Raw genomic sequence first — 19,015 nt, 5'->3', positions numbered from 1 at the left:
AGTCCTCATACCGCCCTGTACGTGGAAAAATAAAAAGTTATAGGGGTCAGAAGATTTTTTTAAACGTATAAATTTCCTGCATGTAGTTATGATTTTTTCCAGAAGTGCGACAAAATCAAACCTATATGAGTAGGGGATCATTATAACCGTATGGACCTACAGAATAATGATAATGTATAATTTTTACCAAAAAATGCACTGCGTAGAAACGGAAGCCCCCAAAAGTTCAAAAAATTTGTTTTTTCTTCTATTTTGTCGTACAATGATTTTTTTTTCCGCTTCGCCGTGGATTTTTGGGTAAAATGACTGATGTCACTGCAAAGTAGAATTGGTGGCGCAAAAAATAAGCCATAATATGGATTTTTAGGTGCAAAATTTAAAGGGTTATGATTTTTAAAAGGTAAGGAGGAAAAAAGAAAATGCAAAAAACTGAAAAACCCTGTGTCCTTAAGGGGTTAAAGGGGTATTCCAGGTCAAAACTTTTTTTTTTATATATCAACTGGCTCCGGAAAGTTAAACAGATTTGTAAATTACTTCTATTAAAAAATCTTAATCCTTCCAATAGTTATTAGCTTCTGGAGTTGAGTTGTTGTTTTCTGTCTAACTGCTCAATGATGACTCACGTCCCGGGAGCTGTGCAGTTCCCATGGGGATATTTTCCCATCATGCACAGCTCATCATCGTCATTGAGCAGTTAGAAAACTTCAGAAGCTAATAACTATTGGAAGGATTAAGATTTTTTAATAGAAGTAATTTACAAATCTGTTTAACTTTCCGGAGCCAGTTGATATATATAAAAAAAGGTTTTGCCTGGAATACCCCTTTAATCTACTTTTCTGAATTCCGCTCAAATTTTGCTCGGATTCCGCTTGAAAACAATGTCGGGCAGAATTTTTTTTTACCATTGACTTCTATTGGATTCCGCTCGCGGATTCCGCTTGAAGAAGGAACATGTTCTTTCTTCAAGCGGAAAGGAGTTCAGTGTCGGAATTCCGCTAGCAGAATTTCCGCAATGGGAACAGGACAGTGGAAAAAAACATTAAAGTCAATGGGCAGAGCATTAATTTGGAGCGGAGAGTTCAAGAGGAACTACTCGAGTAAATTCCTCTTGACTTACTCCGTGTGAACGCACCCTTATTGGCAGAAGAGGATTCTGATATACCTGGCGTCATATATCAGGTGTAATGCCGGCTATCGGGCACCTGGTATGAATGATATTAGGCCTAAAGGGGTACTCCACTGCCCCAGCATTCGGAATTTTTTTTTTGTTCCAAACGCTGGGTGCGAGCTGCAGGGTTAGTGACATCTCGGCTCCTCGTGACCTCACACCACGCCCTCGAGGGGACATGGCCTTGACTTCACGACCCCCGCAGCCCGCACCCAGAATGTTCTGAACGCTGGGGCAGTGGAATACCCCCTTTTAATTACACACAACTGGAAAAAAATAAGCCACATAAAACTGCCCCCTCCTTTTGCACTCTTGCGTTTTTGTAGTGTTATTTTTTTCACCCCCCAAAAATTTGCGCATTTCATTAAGTCATGTGATTCTTTAATCTTGTCAATTGAATTGCGTTTTTATATGAATTTTGGATCTCAATAAACCAGGTGCCCGGTGCTGGACAACGTCCTTTCTTGTGCTATTCAGAGCATTTTTGGGGGCAATTTTTCACAAAAATTATCAAGTGTTATCCCAGCTGTAAAGAGGGACTCCACTAGCCAGCATGGAATTAAATGTTCCAAACCCTGTTTTCATGCTGCGGGGGTCGGCCACGCCCCCTCAATGCAAGTCTATGGGAGGGGGCGAGACGCCCCCTCCCATAGATTTGCATTGAGGGGGCGTGGCCTACCCAACAGTGCTAAAACAGCATTCAGAACATTTAGTTCCATGCTGGCTAGTGGCAAACCCCTTTTAATGCTACCAACAAATGGCATCAGACATTGGGGATGTTATACTTTAGACATGGCACTGGGATAACGACATGTATACAACATTTTATAATAATAAAATTAAAATATAATACAACATATTCCAAAGCGTTGTACAGAGCTGTCATTACTCAGATTTGTCACTGTCCTCATTGAGTGTCTGGAGAAAACCAACAGAAACGGTGGGAGAACATACAAACTCTTTTCAGATATTGTCCTTGGTGGGATTTGAACCTAGGACCTCATCACGAATACAGGACGAATATACAAACTCCTTGTAGATGTTGTCCTTGTTGGATTTGAACCTAGGACCTCATCACTAACACAGGGAGCACATAGGATCCCACAAACATTGGGCGTGGGGGGGGGGCATTCCAACCCCCTGCCGATATTTTCCTTGTGGGACTTGAACCTAGGTCCCTACACAAATGTGGGAGAACATACAAATGTCATCCAGATGTTGTTCTTGGTTGGATTTAAACCTAGGATCTCGTCACTAACACAGGGAGAACCTAGAACCCCCACTCAAACATGGGGGAAAAAACATACAAACTCCGTGAAGATTTTGTCCTTGGTGGGATTTGAACCCAGGACCCCACACAAACAGAGAACATACAAACTCCTTGTCGATATTATACTTGGTGGAACTTGAACCCAGGACTCCAGCACTGCAAGGCAACACCACTAACCACTGAGCTACCAAATGGATGTCTCATAACTGGTACCAGTGAGACACTAGACTGGATATAGGTTATAGTAATGTAAGTAAACTTCATATGGGATATTGAGAATTCACGTAGTACACGACTTGGAGGAAGAGAGATCACAACACTGGATATGCTGGTATAATGCTTCTTCCTTATTCACATACGGGGGTACACAGACATTGGGAGTTGAGACGGGAGAACAGGCCAACGACTGTTTTGCTGCACACCGCGGCTTCCACTGGACCTGAAAGGTCCAGTGGAAGCCGCGGTGTGTGGCGAAACGGTCGTTGGCCTGTCCTCCCGTCTTTACTCCCGATGGCTGTGTACCCCCATATGTGAATAAAGAAGAAGCATTATACCAGCATATCGAGTGTCGTGATCTCTTTCTCCAAGTCGAGCATTGGCTATTCTCTACGGCTTTTTTCGCTGAGCACCGACTGGCTGAACCCAAGTACTGCAGCTATTCATCCCGATTCATCTCCAGACTCCCAGGTGTTAAAGGGGTAGTCCAGTGGTGAAAAAACCTATCCCCTATCCTAAGTTTTTCACCACTGGATATCTCCTTTAAGTGGTGGAACTTTAAGCAGTACCGGCCCACTTCTCCAGATTCACGTAGTGTTGGCCTCGACTTGTTATACTTGGCACCACATATGGATTTACTTAATAAGACATGACAGACATGAACCTTGCACCATCCATATCAAGCAGAATCCATGTATCCTTGATATCAAACAATAATAAACTTGATATCCGCATCGACCACTGAACTCTTATGCTCGGTGCCGGCTATGATAATATTTGACTTGGGCCTATTAGATTGAGAACATTCATCTTAATCCTTTACTATTAAACCTGATATTAGTCGTTTTTGAAGTTGTCCTGAGTGTTAGTCCCTGCATTATGACATGAACATGTGACCATAGATGTTCCAGAGGTGGCATCGCACCGGATGGCGTCAGACCGGATACAATTATCCAGTTAACACTGTTAAAGTTGATATAAGTCGTTGGCACAATTCGTCTTCCATCATTTTTATACTTCGCGTCAGATTTGACCTTTTTTATATCTGATTTTTAGAGTGAGACGATATTTAACAATGTTTAGACAAGATGCAATTTTTCCCGATCTCAATCAAAGCTTAAGCGCAGTTGATATCAGATGGCGGCGATAGCGATCTGAGCGTGAGTCATGGTTCTGTTATATTTGGCATCAGATATGGCATGTTAGACATGGAGATTATATTTGGTAACAAGTGTTAAACTTGACATTGAACCAGATACAATTAATCTTAATTTCAAACACAAAACTAATAAACACCATATCAGTCACTGGTGTAATGATACTTAGCATCGGTCAGGGTCCTGTTACATTTGGTGCCAGATAGGACTTGGCAGAACCTTCTATTATCTATAAATAAAAAAAAACGACCAGGCACTAGTGATTTTTTTTTACACTTATGTTTATTTTTTATATTATAATTTTTTTGTATTATTTAAAATAATGTTAAAAAAATTGTTTATAAATGTAGGAATTTTAATTTGAAATATTAAAATAAAAAGTATGTAATTAAAAATGTGACATTTAATGTTTGCCAAACATTACACAAAATATTTCATATTTAAACATTTTTATTTATTTTTTTTATTTAAAATTTTCATGTGCGAATCTTTGATTCGAAACCCATTTAGGTGGTGTGTTTCCCTTGAGTCGTTTATGTGAGTTTTGCGAAGTTGCTTTGATTTCCTTTTAATTTAACTTTTTAACTTTTTGAACTAATTTAAATAAAGAAAAACTTTTACGCTTATGTGCTGGCCCAAACCTCAACCTAACCCTTTTTCATTTTTTGAGTAAGAATATATATTACTCGAAACACGTTTAGGGTGGTTCTGTTTCCCTTGTGTAGTTTATTTGTGTTTTGCGAAGATGCTTTGTTTAAAAAATTTTTTTTTTTACTTTTTGAACTAATATTAAATAAAGAAAAGCTTTTATGCTTATGTGCTGGTCCAAACCTTAACCTAAACCATTTTCATTTCGTGAGTAAGAATATTTATATTACTCGAAACACGTTTAGGGTGGTGTGTTTCTTTTGCATCGTTTATGTGCGTCCTGTGATGTTGCTATGATGTGTTTTACTTTATGTACTAATATCTCATTAAAGGAAAAAACTTTTTATAATTTTGTACCGGCCCAAGCCCAAATTTTTCTAAAGTTTTGTTGTAAAGTGTAGAAGAAAAGACTTGAGTTGCATAGTTTATGACACCCACCCCCCCAAAAAAAGGACTTGCACCAGCAATAAGTAACTTTTACTATAGATCTCCTCCTGTGTGACCTTTTGCCCTTTTTAGGTCTCAGGAGTGACCATAACCTCTGCACCCCCCCTATAAGTTATAAGTTCTCCAGCTTGAATCCTTAATTGCCCAACATCTCCAATGCAAAATATTAAGAATTGTCCCCAATGGAGATTAGTAAAATTAATTGGTACATGAATCATCCTAGTCGGAGATTCCATGTAAATTACAGCATTTAGCGATGTTACATGGGTGTGGCAGCGGACAAGGAATTTTTTTTCCCCTTGCCTGAAGAAAATAACTTATCTGCCATCAAATCTCTGCACATGTCTCATCTTTCAATCTTTCCTTCACGTCATTTTAGAAAATTATCTATGTCACGTCAAGGGTAAAGAACTAAAAAGACACCGGTAAAATCCAATAATGTTCTTCTTTTGAATTTTCTTTAGATTTTTTTAATTATATAGGGTAAAGCAATTTTTTTTATTTTTTGCAAAAACTATTAACTAAATCCACAGGGGGCCTCTATTCTGCTCGTGTAGACACTTTAGATCCTTTATATAGCCTGATGATAGGATTTTAATACATTAACTTTTTGGTACATTTGGAATTTGAATTCTAACATTTTGATTTTTAAATTTCATTTTTTTTCCCAATTTCATTTTTTACAAAATTGTCTCGATCAACTATAATTTTGCAGCAATTTGGAATTAAAAATTAAAATTTTTTGAATTATTACGGATATGATATATTTTTTAAATTATTACAATTTACTGTTTGACATTAAAATCCCATTTATGCTCCCAAAGAAGCAAATTTCATCTATTTCTATAAATGTTACTTTAACACAATACGTAACAGCAACCCATTCACTTAGAATTTATTCCTAGCATCAATTATTTATGGAAACTTTTAGAAATAGGAGCATTAAATGTTCTGTTAATTAGTTGATTTGTTATAAGATTTTGTTGTGTATTTTGGGGTTTGAATGTTTTTTGATTATTTGATTATATTTCAGCCCGAACCTAAGATTTTATTTTTGTCTCTTTGCTTTGTAGAACAGAGAAATAATCCAACCACCGGTTGAGAGACTCTGACAGGACACTGCGTGGGTGAGTTTCCACTTTTCCTAGTGTTTTAGGTGTTTTTGTTCATAATTGCGTATTTATGTGGCGTGCTGAGTATTTCTTGGCTCCGGAGACTTTTTCACCCTGGTTCTCCCGCTGGGTTCTGGAGGACATCTCTGGCAGGTACATTCATGGCTTGTAGTCGTGTTCCGCCAACCAGTTTTTTTGGTCTTAAGTTATATGTTCTCCACCATCCCTTCCACCTTCACAAACTGAACAGTAATTGTTTGTTTCATGCACAAGTTGTGGAAAGATTATAACTGCGAATGGGGGAAAATAAACCTCAACTTTCCCGGCCTCTAAAACCTGGTCATTTTTACAGCGCCAAGAAAACTAAATTATATTAAATGAACTCTTGTAAATTAGAATTTATGGAGAGAATCGAAGGTGGGAAAAGCCTAGTTCTCTGGGATGGTTGAGTAGGGAACATAGGAGATTAGGTTTTCTTTTTTTTTTTTTTCCCCAAATGCTCCTGAAAGGTGTTATATTTACAAGCCTGGCAATGAACTCTCCCCATTGATCTTGGAATCTGTACAGTAGAATGAACAGCTGTGTAAGCTTCCCCCCACACTCCCTCATTAACATGCCTTCCTTGTTCTCCAAGGGACCACCTCGGGCTGGTGGTGAGAGAACAGCAGCATTTGCCTGGTCCTTGCTTACAATATTCAGTTACACTTAGGACATAAAGTTTTTCCCCAAGAGACATCATGAAGACTCTATTGGAGCATCAACTCTTGAAGGCCACCTGTAGCTTTGCGGTTGTAACACAATGTCCCTGACTTTGACACATATATGGCCATTGCAAAACTCAAACAAAACAGAATCCAGTCATTCTAAGCTTTTTCTCTGGACCTTCTTGTGATAATTTTCTTGTCTTCTGGGTAATCTGACCTTTCAATGACTTTGGCGTCAACTACTACACATTGTTAGTCAGCTACTACACACTTGTTAGAATGTAAAGAAACTATGGAAAACATAACTTTAGAAGTTTAGAAAACATAAGGCAGTATGAGTTCAAATTGTTGGTTTTTAGGAAACCATTCATTGAAATATAATATTTGAGATTTCCTGAAGAAGACCCATTGGAGGCCATTTTTTTGTTGCCAAAAAGACCTGACTAGCTTTAAAGGTCTTGTCTAAGAACACATTGTAGTACATTGAATGCTATTATGTCATGTTTTCTATGACGGATCATCATCTTTATTTAAGATTATCAAGATAAGTCAAGTTTCATTTTAGAAAAAGTTTTTTTTTTTTTTTTTTATGTTTGGTGTAATATTTAATTCCATTGAAGTTCCATTCTACAGAAAGTTTGTTATTTTTTACAGTCTTGGTGTGAGATTTAATTTACAGGAATCCAAAGATATTTGGTTTTAAAGTTCTATAGTTAGGGAATGTCCTACAATTCTCTAAACTAGTGTTAGTAAGTTGAGTATTAGAGGGGTTAAGCGTCTACAATGAGTTGGTGTCCTAACGTGAGGGTGAAAAATATTAGTTCTTCAGATTCAGGAAACCTCTCATTCTCCTCCTCCTTTCCTCTCATCCATTGCCACCAGTTTTCAGTTTAAAGCCTTGAACAGAACCCAAACTATGTTGTGATTGCTCTCCCCGGTCTCGCTGCGGACACGCTTTTTTGTTTTTATGAGGTCTCACAGTGGAGCTCTCAGCAATTAGCTTTGAATAAACTCTCAGGTAGCCGTAGACGTGAACTCGTTCCCCCAACGTACCTATTTAAGATAAAAGACTCCAGAGATACTATCTCCTTTTTTTTAATATAGATGTTTCTCTTTATCCTGGTTTCCCGGTTGCGCCATGGAAATATGCTCAGAGGGGGGAGTAGGTTGGACTGTGAACAAGCGTCGCAGCGGTGGGAGGGCGTTGATGAGAGCAGTGTGTGTCTTTTGGAAAAAGAAATCCCAGACAGACTCCAGCGTACTCAAAATAGATTGAAAAACGGTGGCGTGTTAGTTAAAATAAGGAAAAATGTGGAAGCAAGACCAGTTGAATTTGGAGCCATTTCGCATGACAAAAACAATGAAAGCGCTCGCGTTTTTATGGGAGCTTTGGGCAAGGCGCGTGCCAGGAACTAGCGAGGGGTGCAAAGATCAAAAGAGATCGAGAGCTTGGAAGCTAAAGCCAAAAATTTGTGATGAGGGGGAAGGAAAAACACAGGGAGGGTTGAGCAAGGACGAACGGGAAATTGTTTCCAATTGGGCTTTTTTCCATCCTTTTGATTGTGGCGGCCAAATGACGCGGATGACGTTGGAGTGGCACGGAGGTCCAATGATACAACGCGGGCCTCCATTGAGGATCTCGGGATGCAGAGTTCTGCGCGCAAATGGCTTTCATTTACCATCTGGTTGTAGTTTTATCGCCATACCATTAAGCAGCTTTATGAGAACCGCCACTTCTTCAACCTCTCATAGGCCGCGTTGGAAAGTCTTGAAGGCACTACTTGGAACTCCCGATCCCTGGCACATTTTTTTCCAGGTTATAATTTAGAGTTTTTTCGAAGAGGAAGCCAAATACGCTAGTTGGTTCAAACTGTGTATTGAACAAAAAATAACTTGTCCTAAGTTGACTCCTACTCGTAGGAACGGGCTAATTAAAAAACATTGCCAGGTTCCGACTAATTCCATGGAGATTGCTTGCAATCTGGTTTGTTTTTATTTAGCTAACTTGTACAGGATGTGTGAACCTAGCCCAGTTCTTTCCACTCAGAGATCACAGGGCGCTATGACATTGATAAATTTTTTACATATTGTGTTGCAAATCAAAAAACATGAGAACAGCGAGAGAGAAAGAGAGGGAGAGACATTATAAATGCAGAGCGTATGGCATCGTGTTAACCATTTAATAGATATATACAGGGTTTTGTCTTTCTATAAAGAAAGGCTTCACTTTTCACTGGGTCTCGTATGGTTAGGCCTCTCTGTGGTGTCGGAGGAGGAAGTGCTTGATTTATGACGACCTTTGGAATCATTTCATTGTTATTTAGCTTTTTGATGGAATATTTTAAACTTTTGTCCTTTTTCTACATATCTAATGTAAAATGTACAAAGCAATAAAAGTATTTTGATATTTTTATCAACAAAAAACGTCATCATTTTTGTTCTATACTGGAGAAGATTAATCTTCAAAGCCAGTTAATGTTGAAAAGAAGGAGAAAAGAGTCAGACATTGAGGATTTAAGGAGACAATCACACAAGAACTGTAAAGACACATTAAGGAGACCCAACACAAGACCAGATGTTCTTGAGAAATTCCTATTGATTTCCCATAATAATGCTAACAGTTTTTGACATCCTGATGATAAAACTTCTATACCCAGAGAACCGGTGCTGTTGTCTTCTCTGGGACTTTGGCCAGGTTCTAAAGGAACCCACCCTACACTTCAGTAAAAAACATAATTTTTCTGGTTAACAGTGTTTATAGTTAAATTGTATCAGTTATTCTGATGTTTTTGAAACCATCAATATGGATGAATTCCAATGAGGCAACATTGAAGAGACCCAACAAAAGTCCAGACATTCTCAAGAAACTTATGCAGAATTTGATTTCTCATAATATAGTCTATACTTATAGTTATGATTTCCCGAAATGTAGTTTAGTGTAGAATGGGCTTCATGGAACCTGGTCTAGGCCCCCCAAGAAGATAACAGCATGGGTTCTCTGGTTATAAAGGTTAAATCATCAAGATGTCAAAAACTATTAGCGTTAATTAATGGCTTCTGACATCTTGATGATAAAACTTCCATATCCAGAGAACAGGGGCTGTTGTCTTATGTGGGACCTTGACCAATTTCTAGAAAAACCCACTCTACACTTCAGAAAACATCGCTGCTCTGGTCAACAGTATTGTATTTAAAAAGTATTAGTTATTCTGATGTTTTTGAGACTTTTAGTATATACTTATTTCAAACATGAGGACTTAAGGAGACAATGACACAAGAACTGTAAAGGCTACATTGAGGAGACCAACGCAAGACAGACTTTCTTAAGTAACCTGACTTGATTTCTTGTGTAAATGTAAATGTAGTTTATAGTAAAATTTAGAGTTATGATTTCCCATTATGTAGTTTAGCAAAGTGTAAGTTAGGTTTCTTTAAAAACCTGGTCAAGACCCCCAAGAAGACAAAAGCACCGGTTCTCTGGATATAGAGGTTTTATTATCAAGATGTCAGAAACTATTCGCTTTAGCGAATAGTTTTTGACATCTTGACGATAAAAATTAAACACCCTTTTCTGCGACCTTTACCAGGTTCCAACCGTGGTCAAAAACCCATCATCTCTGGTCAACAATGTTTTAAAAAAATCTCAGTTATTTTGATGTTTTTAAAACTTTTAGCATAGACTTATTCCAACCATTAGGACAATGAAAGAAGACAGTGAAAACACAAGAACTCTGAAGACATTGAGGAGACCCAACACAAGACCAAGCATTATTTAGAAACTAATACCAGACTTAATTTCCCATAATAATAGTAATAGTGTTTTCACATCTTGACAATAAAACTTCTATACCCAGAGAACCGATGCTATTGTCTTTTCAGAGACCTTGACCACATTCTAAAGAATCCCACCATACACTTCAGTAAACCACTTCACCTCTCTGATCAGCAATGTTTCAAAAAATGATGATGTTTTTTAACCTTCAATATGGAAGTATGCAAACCATTAGGACATAAGTAGACAATCACATAAGAACTATGAAGACCACATTGTGGAAACCCAACACAAGACCAGGCGTTCTCGAAAAACTTTTACTGGACTTGATTTCTCATAATAAAATTTATACTTAAAGTTATGATTTCCCATTATTTAATTTAGTGAGGTGTAGGGTGGGCTTCTTTAGAACCTGGACAAGACTCCCAAGTAGACAACAGCTCCGGTTCTCTGGGCATAGAGGGTTTCATCATCAAGATGGCAAAAACTATTAGCATTAGCTAATAGTTTTTGACATCTTGACGATAAAACTTTTATACCCAGAGAACCGATGCTGTTGTCTTCCAATGTTTTTGAAAGGTATCATTATTCTGATGTTTTTGAGACGTGGACATATTCGCAAAAGGACTTATTTCCCATATGGACATATTTCCATAAGGACTTCACACAAGAATTGTAAAGACCACATTGAGGAGACCCAACGCAAGACCAGATGTTCTGGAGAAACTAACACCGGACTTGATTTCTTATAATGTAGTTTATTGTTATAGTTAAGATTTCCCATAATGTAGTTTAGTGAGGTGTAGAGTGGGCTTCTTAGGAACCTGGTCAAGAAGACAACAGCTCCAGTTCTCTAGGTAAAGAGGTTTTATTGTCAAGATGTCAAAAACTATTATTAGGGTTAGATAATAATTTTTGACATCTTGACAATAAAACATTCACACTCAGAAAACCAGGTCTGTTGTCTTCTCTGGGAACTTGACAAGGTTTCAAAAAAGAAGCCCATCTTCTCTGGTCAACAAATGTTTTTGAAAAGTATTCTGATGTTTTTGAAACTTTAAGTATATACGTATTTCAACCTTTAGGACTTAAGGAGACAATCACACAAGAACTATGAAGACCACATTAAGGAGACCCAACGAAAGACCAGTTGTTCTTTAGAAACTCATAATGGACTTTATTTCCCATAATAATGGTGATAATGTTTGACATCCTGACAATAAAACTTTGAGAAACTTATATCAGACTTGATTTCTCATAACGTAGTTCATAGTTATGGTTTACCGTAATGTAGTTAGTGAAGTGTAGGGTGGGCTTCTTTAGAGCCAGGTCAGTCAACTAAATGGCTTTTTTGACTGACAATGTTTTTGAAAACTTAGTTATTCTGATGTTTTTGAGACTTTTAAAGTGGATTTATTCCAACCATTAAGACTTAAGGAGACAATAACTCAAGAACTTTGAAGACCACATTAAGAAGAGCAAAGCCAGACCAGACGTTCTCGAGAAACTCCTACCGGTCTTTATTTCCCATAATAATGCTAATAATGTTTGACATCTTGATGATAAAGCCTCTATACCCAAAGAATTGGTGCTGCTCTTCACTAAACTACGTGGCATCTTTTAGTCAATATGTTTTTAAGAAGCTTCAGATGTTTTTGAAACCTTCAATATAGACGTATTGTTATCCCCCCTGAACTGAGGGTGGTCAAGGGAGGATTAATGTAGACAATTCAGGAGGGCAGGACAACACTTGGTATTGTTCGAAACGCATCAGTGATTAATGTTAGATGGATTTACATAACATGAAGATTTTGGTTGGCTTGAAGTCTTACATCTTTAGAATTATCTGAGATGCTGGGTCTGGGGATACAAGTCAATGGCTCTATTGTAATCCTGGCCGGTTTTGTAGGGTTGTGCGCCAGAATTTGCAACAAAAAATGTAAAAACCCAACCAACTCTCCATTTCACTGAGAAAACCCGAAGGAAAAGGGGTTGTGGCTGCTGGGAAAAGGGGGTGTGGATGCCGAAAAGGGGGAGTGTCCCCAACATTTTCAAAAATCCCAACATATTTACTGAGGATAGCACAGAAAATGTGGTGGATTTGAGCTCTGGAAAGCCAAAAAAGCAAAATGTAGGGAAATATTAGTAAATACCGTGGGAAAATACTTGTAGAGAATTAAAACCCACAGAGAAAACTACACAACACTCTTAGAAAATCAGGGCCATTGTCATCTGCACCATCACCAACGTAGGCTCCAAGGTTTGTCAAATGAAGAATATTCTGGTAAAATGTATTTTTAATCTTTTATTATTATTATAGAAGTTGTGCCCTTATTTGTATCGGGGCCCAAAAATTTATTTTCAAGTACTAACAAAATATGTGGAAAAAAAAAAAATTAAATAATATAAAGGAGCCCCCCCCCCCATCCCTGACATGTCTGTCGGCTCGCAAGTAATTGATACGGAGATAGCCGCGTCATTTCCAATAGATCGCGGATCGCGCTGATATTCTACAGACGCATTTAATTTTCATGGTATTAAAGCCCGGAGCGCAGACACGGCAGACAATGGCCATTATGGATGAGTTTAATTTTAGGCAAAGACTTTAACAAGTATTTAAATATGAAATTCGGTCGCTACAAAGATTTAATAAAGGAACTAAATGGAGCTTAAATGAAAACCCTAAACCTCCGCCGCGGCTTCTATGAATGACACATTAGAGATTCCGCTCCGAGGAATGAAATATTATGCTAAACGTCTGGCAAGTCACAGGAGATGAGACGACGGAGGAGAGGGTCACGGCTCCCAGACGGACAACTCCACCCAACATCAAACACGGAATACAATAGGTGTGATACCCCAAAACCTCACAACCATAAAGAAAGTGCTAGAAAGTGAGAGAAGCAAAATCATGGAACTTTCCTGCACTTAAAGGATACCTCCAGGATGTACAAATTATCCCCTATCCTAAGGTTAGGGGTAAGTGTTAGATCGCGGGGGGTCCGCCCACTGAACCCCCCCCCCCCCCGCGATATCCCGAACGGAGCACGGGATCCCTGCATGGAATGGGCATTTTCGACCACCGCCGGAAGTCGGAACGCTGCTTTTGGCAATCTCTGGCTCTGATGTAGAACTGCATGGAGGGGGCGTGTTGGCCGCAGCTTTGTGCTGTGGTCGAAAACACTTGTATCATGCGGGGGGCCCTAGTGGTCGGACCTCCCGCGATCTAACACTTATCCCCTATCCTTAGGTTAGGGGATAATATGTACAATCCGGAGTTCTCCTTTAATATAATATTGTAATAATTCACAGCAACATTAATGTCTGTCTATCTATCTCATATCTATCTATCTATCTCATATCTATCTATCTATCTCATATCTATCTATCTATCTATCTATCTCATATCTATCTATCTCATATCTATCTCATATCTATCTATCTATCTCATATCTATCTATCTATCTCATATCTATCTATCTCATATCTATCTATCTCATATCTATCTATCCATCTCATATCTATCTATCTATCCATCTCATATCTATCTATCTCATATCTATCTATCTATCTCATATCTATCTATCTATCTCATATCTATCTATCTCATATCTATCTATCTCATATCTATCTATCCATCTCATATCTATCTATCTCATATCTATCTATCTATTGATTATCCGGATTCTTACACACAATGCAGCCTCTGTTCATGTTCTCGTCTTTTTCCTTCTTATTCTTCTATTTCTCTTTGAGTTGCGGCTGGAAGGTGCGACATTGTTATACAATAAGAAGTAAGCGGATTATCTGCGCAGTAATGTAAGTGAACCCTCTGCGTCTGTCTCAATCCCATATAACACTGGTTTACGTAAGGCACATTGCGCACTCTCTAGTGATGCTGCGGGGACCATTGTGCCGGCGCGGTCGGTGACTAATTACTCCATTCGATAACATCTGCACAATACGCAGAAAGATTATTTCCTGTTATTAAATCTGCCGGTGCTGATCGGAGGGTTATTCCAGGTCGGAGGTGGAGGCGGAAATTATAATGTTCCCATAAAGGAGAGACACCGCGCTCCGAGAGTATCCTCTAAGTGAGGATTAACTGTGTTGGCGACAGTGTCAGTATGCTGATCATCAGCCGCGCCATAGCAGTCAGTACCAAGAATGAGCCCGCCCTCTAATGATCATATGACTGTGCTGACCCCGCCCTCTAATGATAATGAGATGATTACTGACCCCGCCCTCTAATGATCATATGACTGTGCTGACCCTGCCCTCTAATGATAATGAGATGATTACTGACCCCGCCCTCTAATGATCATATGACTGTGCTGAGCCCGCCCTCTAATGATAATGAGATGATTACTGACCCCGCCCTCTAATGATAATGAGATGACTGTGCTGACCCCGCCCTCTAATGATAATGAGATGATTACTGACCCCGCCCTCTAATGATAATGAGATGATTACTGACCCCGCCCGCTAATGATCATATGACTGTGCTGACCCTGCCCTCTAATGATAATGAGATGATTACTGACCCCGCCCTCTAATGATAATGAGATGACTGTGCTGACCCCGCCCTCTAATAATAATGAGATGATTACTGACCCCGCCCTCTAATGATCATATGACTGTGCTGACCCTGCCCTCTAATGATAATGAGATGATTTACTGACCCCGCCCTCTAATGATCATATGACTGTGCTGACCCTGCCCTCTAATGATAATGAGATGATTACTGACCCTGCCCTCTAATGATAATTAAATGACTACTGACCCCGCCCTCTAATGATCATATGACTGTGCTGACCCCGCCCTCTAATGATAATGAGATGATTACTGACCCCGCCCTCTAATGATAATGAGATGATTACTGACCCCGCCCTCTAATGATAATGAGATGATTACTGACCCCGCCCTCTAATGATCATATGACTGTGCTGACCCTGCCCTCTAATAATAATGAGATGACTCTGCTGACCCCGCCCTCTAATGACAATGAGATGACCCTGCTGACCCTGCCCTCTAATGATAATGAGATGACCCTGCTGACCCTGCCCTCTAATGATAATGAGATGACTACTGACCCTGCCCTCTGATAATGAGATGACTCTGCTGACCCCTCCCTTTAATGCTAACGAGATGACTGTTGACCCCTTCCTCTAATGATAATGAGATGACTCTGCTGACCCCTCCCTTTAATGCTAACGAGATGACTGTTGACCCCTTCCTCTAATGATAATGAGATGACTCTGCTGACCCCTCCCTTTAATGCTAACGAGATGACTCTGCTGACCCCGCCCTCTAATGATAATGAGATGACTCTGCTGACCCCGCCCTCTAATGATAATGAGATGACTCTGCTGACCCCGCTCGCTAATGATAATGAGATGACTGCTGACCCCGCCCTCTAATGATAATGAGATGACTCTGCTGACCCCGCCCTTTAATGATAATGAGATGACTCTGCTGACTCCTCCCTCTAATGATAATGAGATGACTCTGCTGACTCCTCCCTCTAATGATAATGAGATGACTCTGCTGATCTTGTCCTCTGATGATGAGATGACTGCTGATCTCGCCCTCTAATGATAATGAGACGACTGCTGATCCCGCCCTCTAATGATAATGAGACGACTGCTGATCCCGCCCTCTAATGATAATGAGATGACTGCTGACCCCGCTCTCTAATGATAATGAGACGACTGCTGACCCCGCTCTCTAATGATAATGAGATGACTGCTGACCCCGCCCTCTAATGATAATGAGATGACTCTGCTGACCCCGCCCTTTAATGATAATGAGATGACTCTGCTGACTCCTCCCTCTAATGATAATGAGATGACTCTGCTGACTCCTCCCTCTAATAATAATGAAATGACTGCTGACTCCTCCCTCTAGTGATAATGAGATGACTCTGCTGATCTTGTCCTCTGATGATGAGATGACTGCTGACCCCGCTCTCTAATGATAATGAGATGACTGCTGACCCCGCCCTCTAATGATAATGAGATGACTCTGCTGACCCTGCCTTCTAATGATAATGAGACGACTGCTGGCCCCGCCCTCTAATGATAATGAGATGACTGCTGACCCCGCCTTCTAATGATAACGAGATGACTTTGATCATATTTGTATATTGGCCTTGTACACACTGTGCTGTATATAACCAGACGCCCAGCCCCACGACCTTCCTAGGTGAAGTCTATGAGGACGTCTGTGGCAGATTATGTCCGGCTGAGATAATTCTGGGTCTTCGTCCTGTGTAGAGTTAAGTCTTTTCCTTCGCTCTTGTGTAGCGGAGCCGCGTCTCCTCCGGTGATAGATCAGACAGAGATACTGTATAATTAAACAGCCATTTTGTACGTGTCTCAGGCGTCTCGCACTACGATCTAAGACCCTTATACAAACTCAATTCTCTCCCCGCGGGTGACAGATAAATTGTTTATAAACCATGCGCTGTGTGGAGAGCGATGCTAAGAACTGCAAGGCACACTCATTCTTGTGATTTGTGGGTGTCCCAATTAAAGGGGTATTTTTCCTTTACTTTGCTTGTCTCTTTCAATGCCTAATAACTAGGAGGAGTCAGAGTTGTGCTGTCTGTGTGATGTCAGAGCCGTACCATGTTCTCTGTGTGATTATCAGCCATGCTGCGTCCTCTGTGTGATGTCATTGCCATGCAGTGTCCTCTGTGTGATGTCATTGCCATGCAGTGTCCTCAGTGTGATGTCAGAGCCGTTCCATGTTCTCTGTGTGATGTCATTGCCATGCAGTGTCCTCTGTGTGAAGTCAAAGCCGTTCCATGTTCTCTGTGTGATGTCATTGCCATGCAGTGTCCTCTGTGTGAAGTCAAAGCCGTTCCATGTTCTCTGTGTGATGTCAGCCGTGCCGTGTCCTCTGTGTGATATCATTGCCATGCAGTGTCCTCTGTGTGATGTCAGAGCCGTGCCGTGTCCTCTGTGTGATGTCAGAGCCGCGCGGCGTCCTCTGTGTGATGTCAGAGCCGTGCCGCGTCCACTGTGTGATCTCAGAGCCATATTGTGTCCTCTGTGTGATGTCAGAGCCGTGCTGTGTCCTCTGTGTGATGTCAGAGCCGTGCCGTGTCCTCTGGGTGACCTCAGAGCCATATTGTGTCCTCTATGTGATCTCAGAGCCGTTCCGTGTCCTCTGACATCACACAGAGGACACCATATGGCTCTGACATCACACTGAGGACACGGCACGGCTCTGACATCACCCAGAGGACACCATATGGCTCTGACATCACACTGAGGACACGGCACGGCTCTAACATCACACCGAGGACACGGCACGGCTCTGACATCACACAGAGGACACGGCACGGCTCTTACATCACACAGAGGACACAATATGGCTCTGACATCACACAGAGCCATGCCGTGTCCTCTGTGTGATGTCAGAGCCGTGCTATGTCCTCAGTGTGATATCAGAGCCGTGCTGTATCCTCAATGTGATGTCAGAACTGTGCCGTGTCCTCTGTGTGATCTCAGAGCCATATTGTGTCCTCTGTGTGATCTCAGAGCCATATTGTGTCCTCTGTGTGATCTCAGAGCCGTTCCGTGTCCTCTGTGTGATCTCAGAGCCATATTGTGTCCTCAGTGTGATGTCAGAGCAGTGCCATGTCCTCTGTGTGATGTCAGAGCCGTGCTGTGTCCTCAGTGTGATGTCAGAGCCGTGCCGTGTCCTCTGTGTGATATCAGAGCCGTGATGTCAGAGCCGTGCTGTGTCCTCTGTGTGATGTCAGAGCCATATTGTGTCCTCTGTGTGATGTCAGAGCCGTGCCGTGTTCTCTGTGTGATGTCAGAGCCATATTGTGTCCTTTGTGTGATGTCAGAGCCGTGCCGTGTTCTCTGTGTGATGTCAGAGCCGTGCCGTGTTCTCTGTGTGATGTCAGAGCCGTGCCGTGTCCTCTGTGCGATGTCAAAGCCGTGCCGTGTCCTCTGTGTGATCTCAGCCGTGTCATGTCCTCTGTGTGATCTCAGAGCCATATTGTGTCCTCTGTGTGATCTCAGTGCCGTTCTGTGTCCTCAGTGTGATGTCAGAGCCGTACCCTGTCCTCTGTGTGATGTCAGAGCCACATTGTGTCCTCTGTGTGATGTCAGAGCCGTGCCGTGTCCTCTGTGTGATGTCAGAGCCGTGCCGTGTCCTCTGTGTGATGTCATAGCCGTGCCGTGTCCTCTGTGTGATGTCATAGCCGTGCCGTGCCGCGTCCTCAGTGTGATGTCAGAACCGTGCCTTGTCCTCTGTGTGATCTCAGAGCCATATTGTGTCCTCTGTGTGATCTCAGAGCCGTTCCGTGTCCTCAGTGTGATGTCAGAGCCGTGCCCTGTCCTCTGTGTGATGTCAGAGCCATATTGTGTCCTCTGTGTGATGTCAGAGCCGTGCCGTGTCCTCAGTGTGATGTCAGAGCCTTGCCGTGTCCTCAGTGTGATGTCAGAGCCGTGCCGTGTCCTCAGTGTGATGTCAGAGCCATATTGTGTCCTCAGTGTGATGT

The 19,015-nt window shown here is 41.1% G+C and overlaps 1 protein-coding gene across 1 annotated transcript in view; it reads left to right on the top strand.

Annotated features, from left to right (window-relative positions):
- Nucleotides 1-19,015, top strand: part of CNTFR (ciliary neurotrophic factor receptor) — a gene marked incomplete in the record, with an annotated part of 524,182 nt that overhangs the window by 54,404 nt on the left and 450,763 nt on the right. The window contains 1 exon segment of the mRNA XM_056551475.1: nucleotides 5,980-6,033.

This window comes from Hyla sarda, chromosome 1 (assembly GCF_029499605.1).
Source record: "Hyla sarda isolate aHylSar1 chromosome 1, aHylSar1.hap1, whole genome shotgun sequence".
Taxonomy (NCBI): domain Eukaryota; kingdom Metazoa; phylum Chordata; class Amphibia; order Anura; family Hylidae; genus Hyla; species Hyla sarda.
The sequence above is the reverse complement of the archived record's forward strand: the minus strand, read 5'-3'. Positions and strand labels throughout refer to the sequence as shown.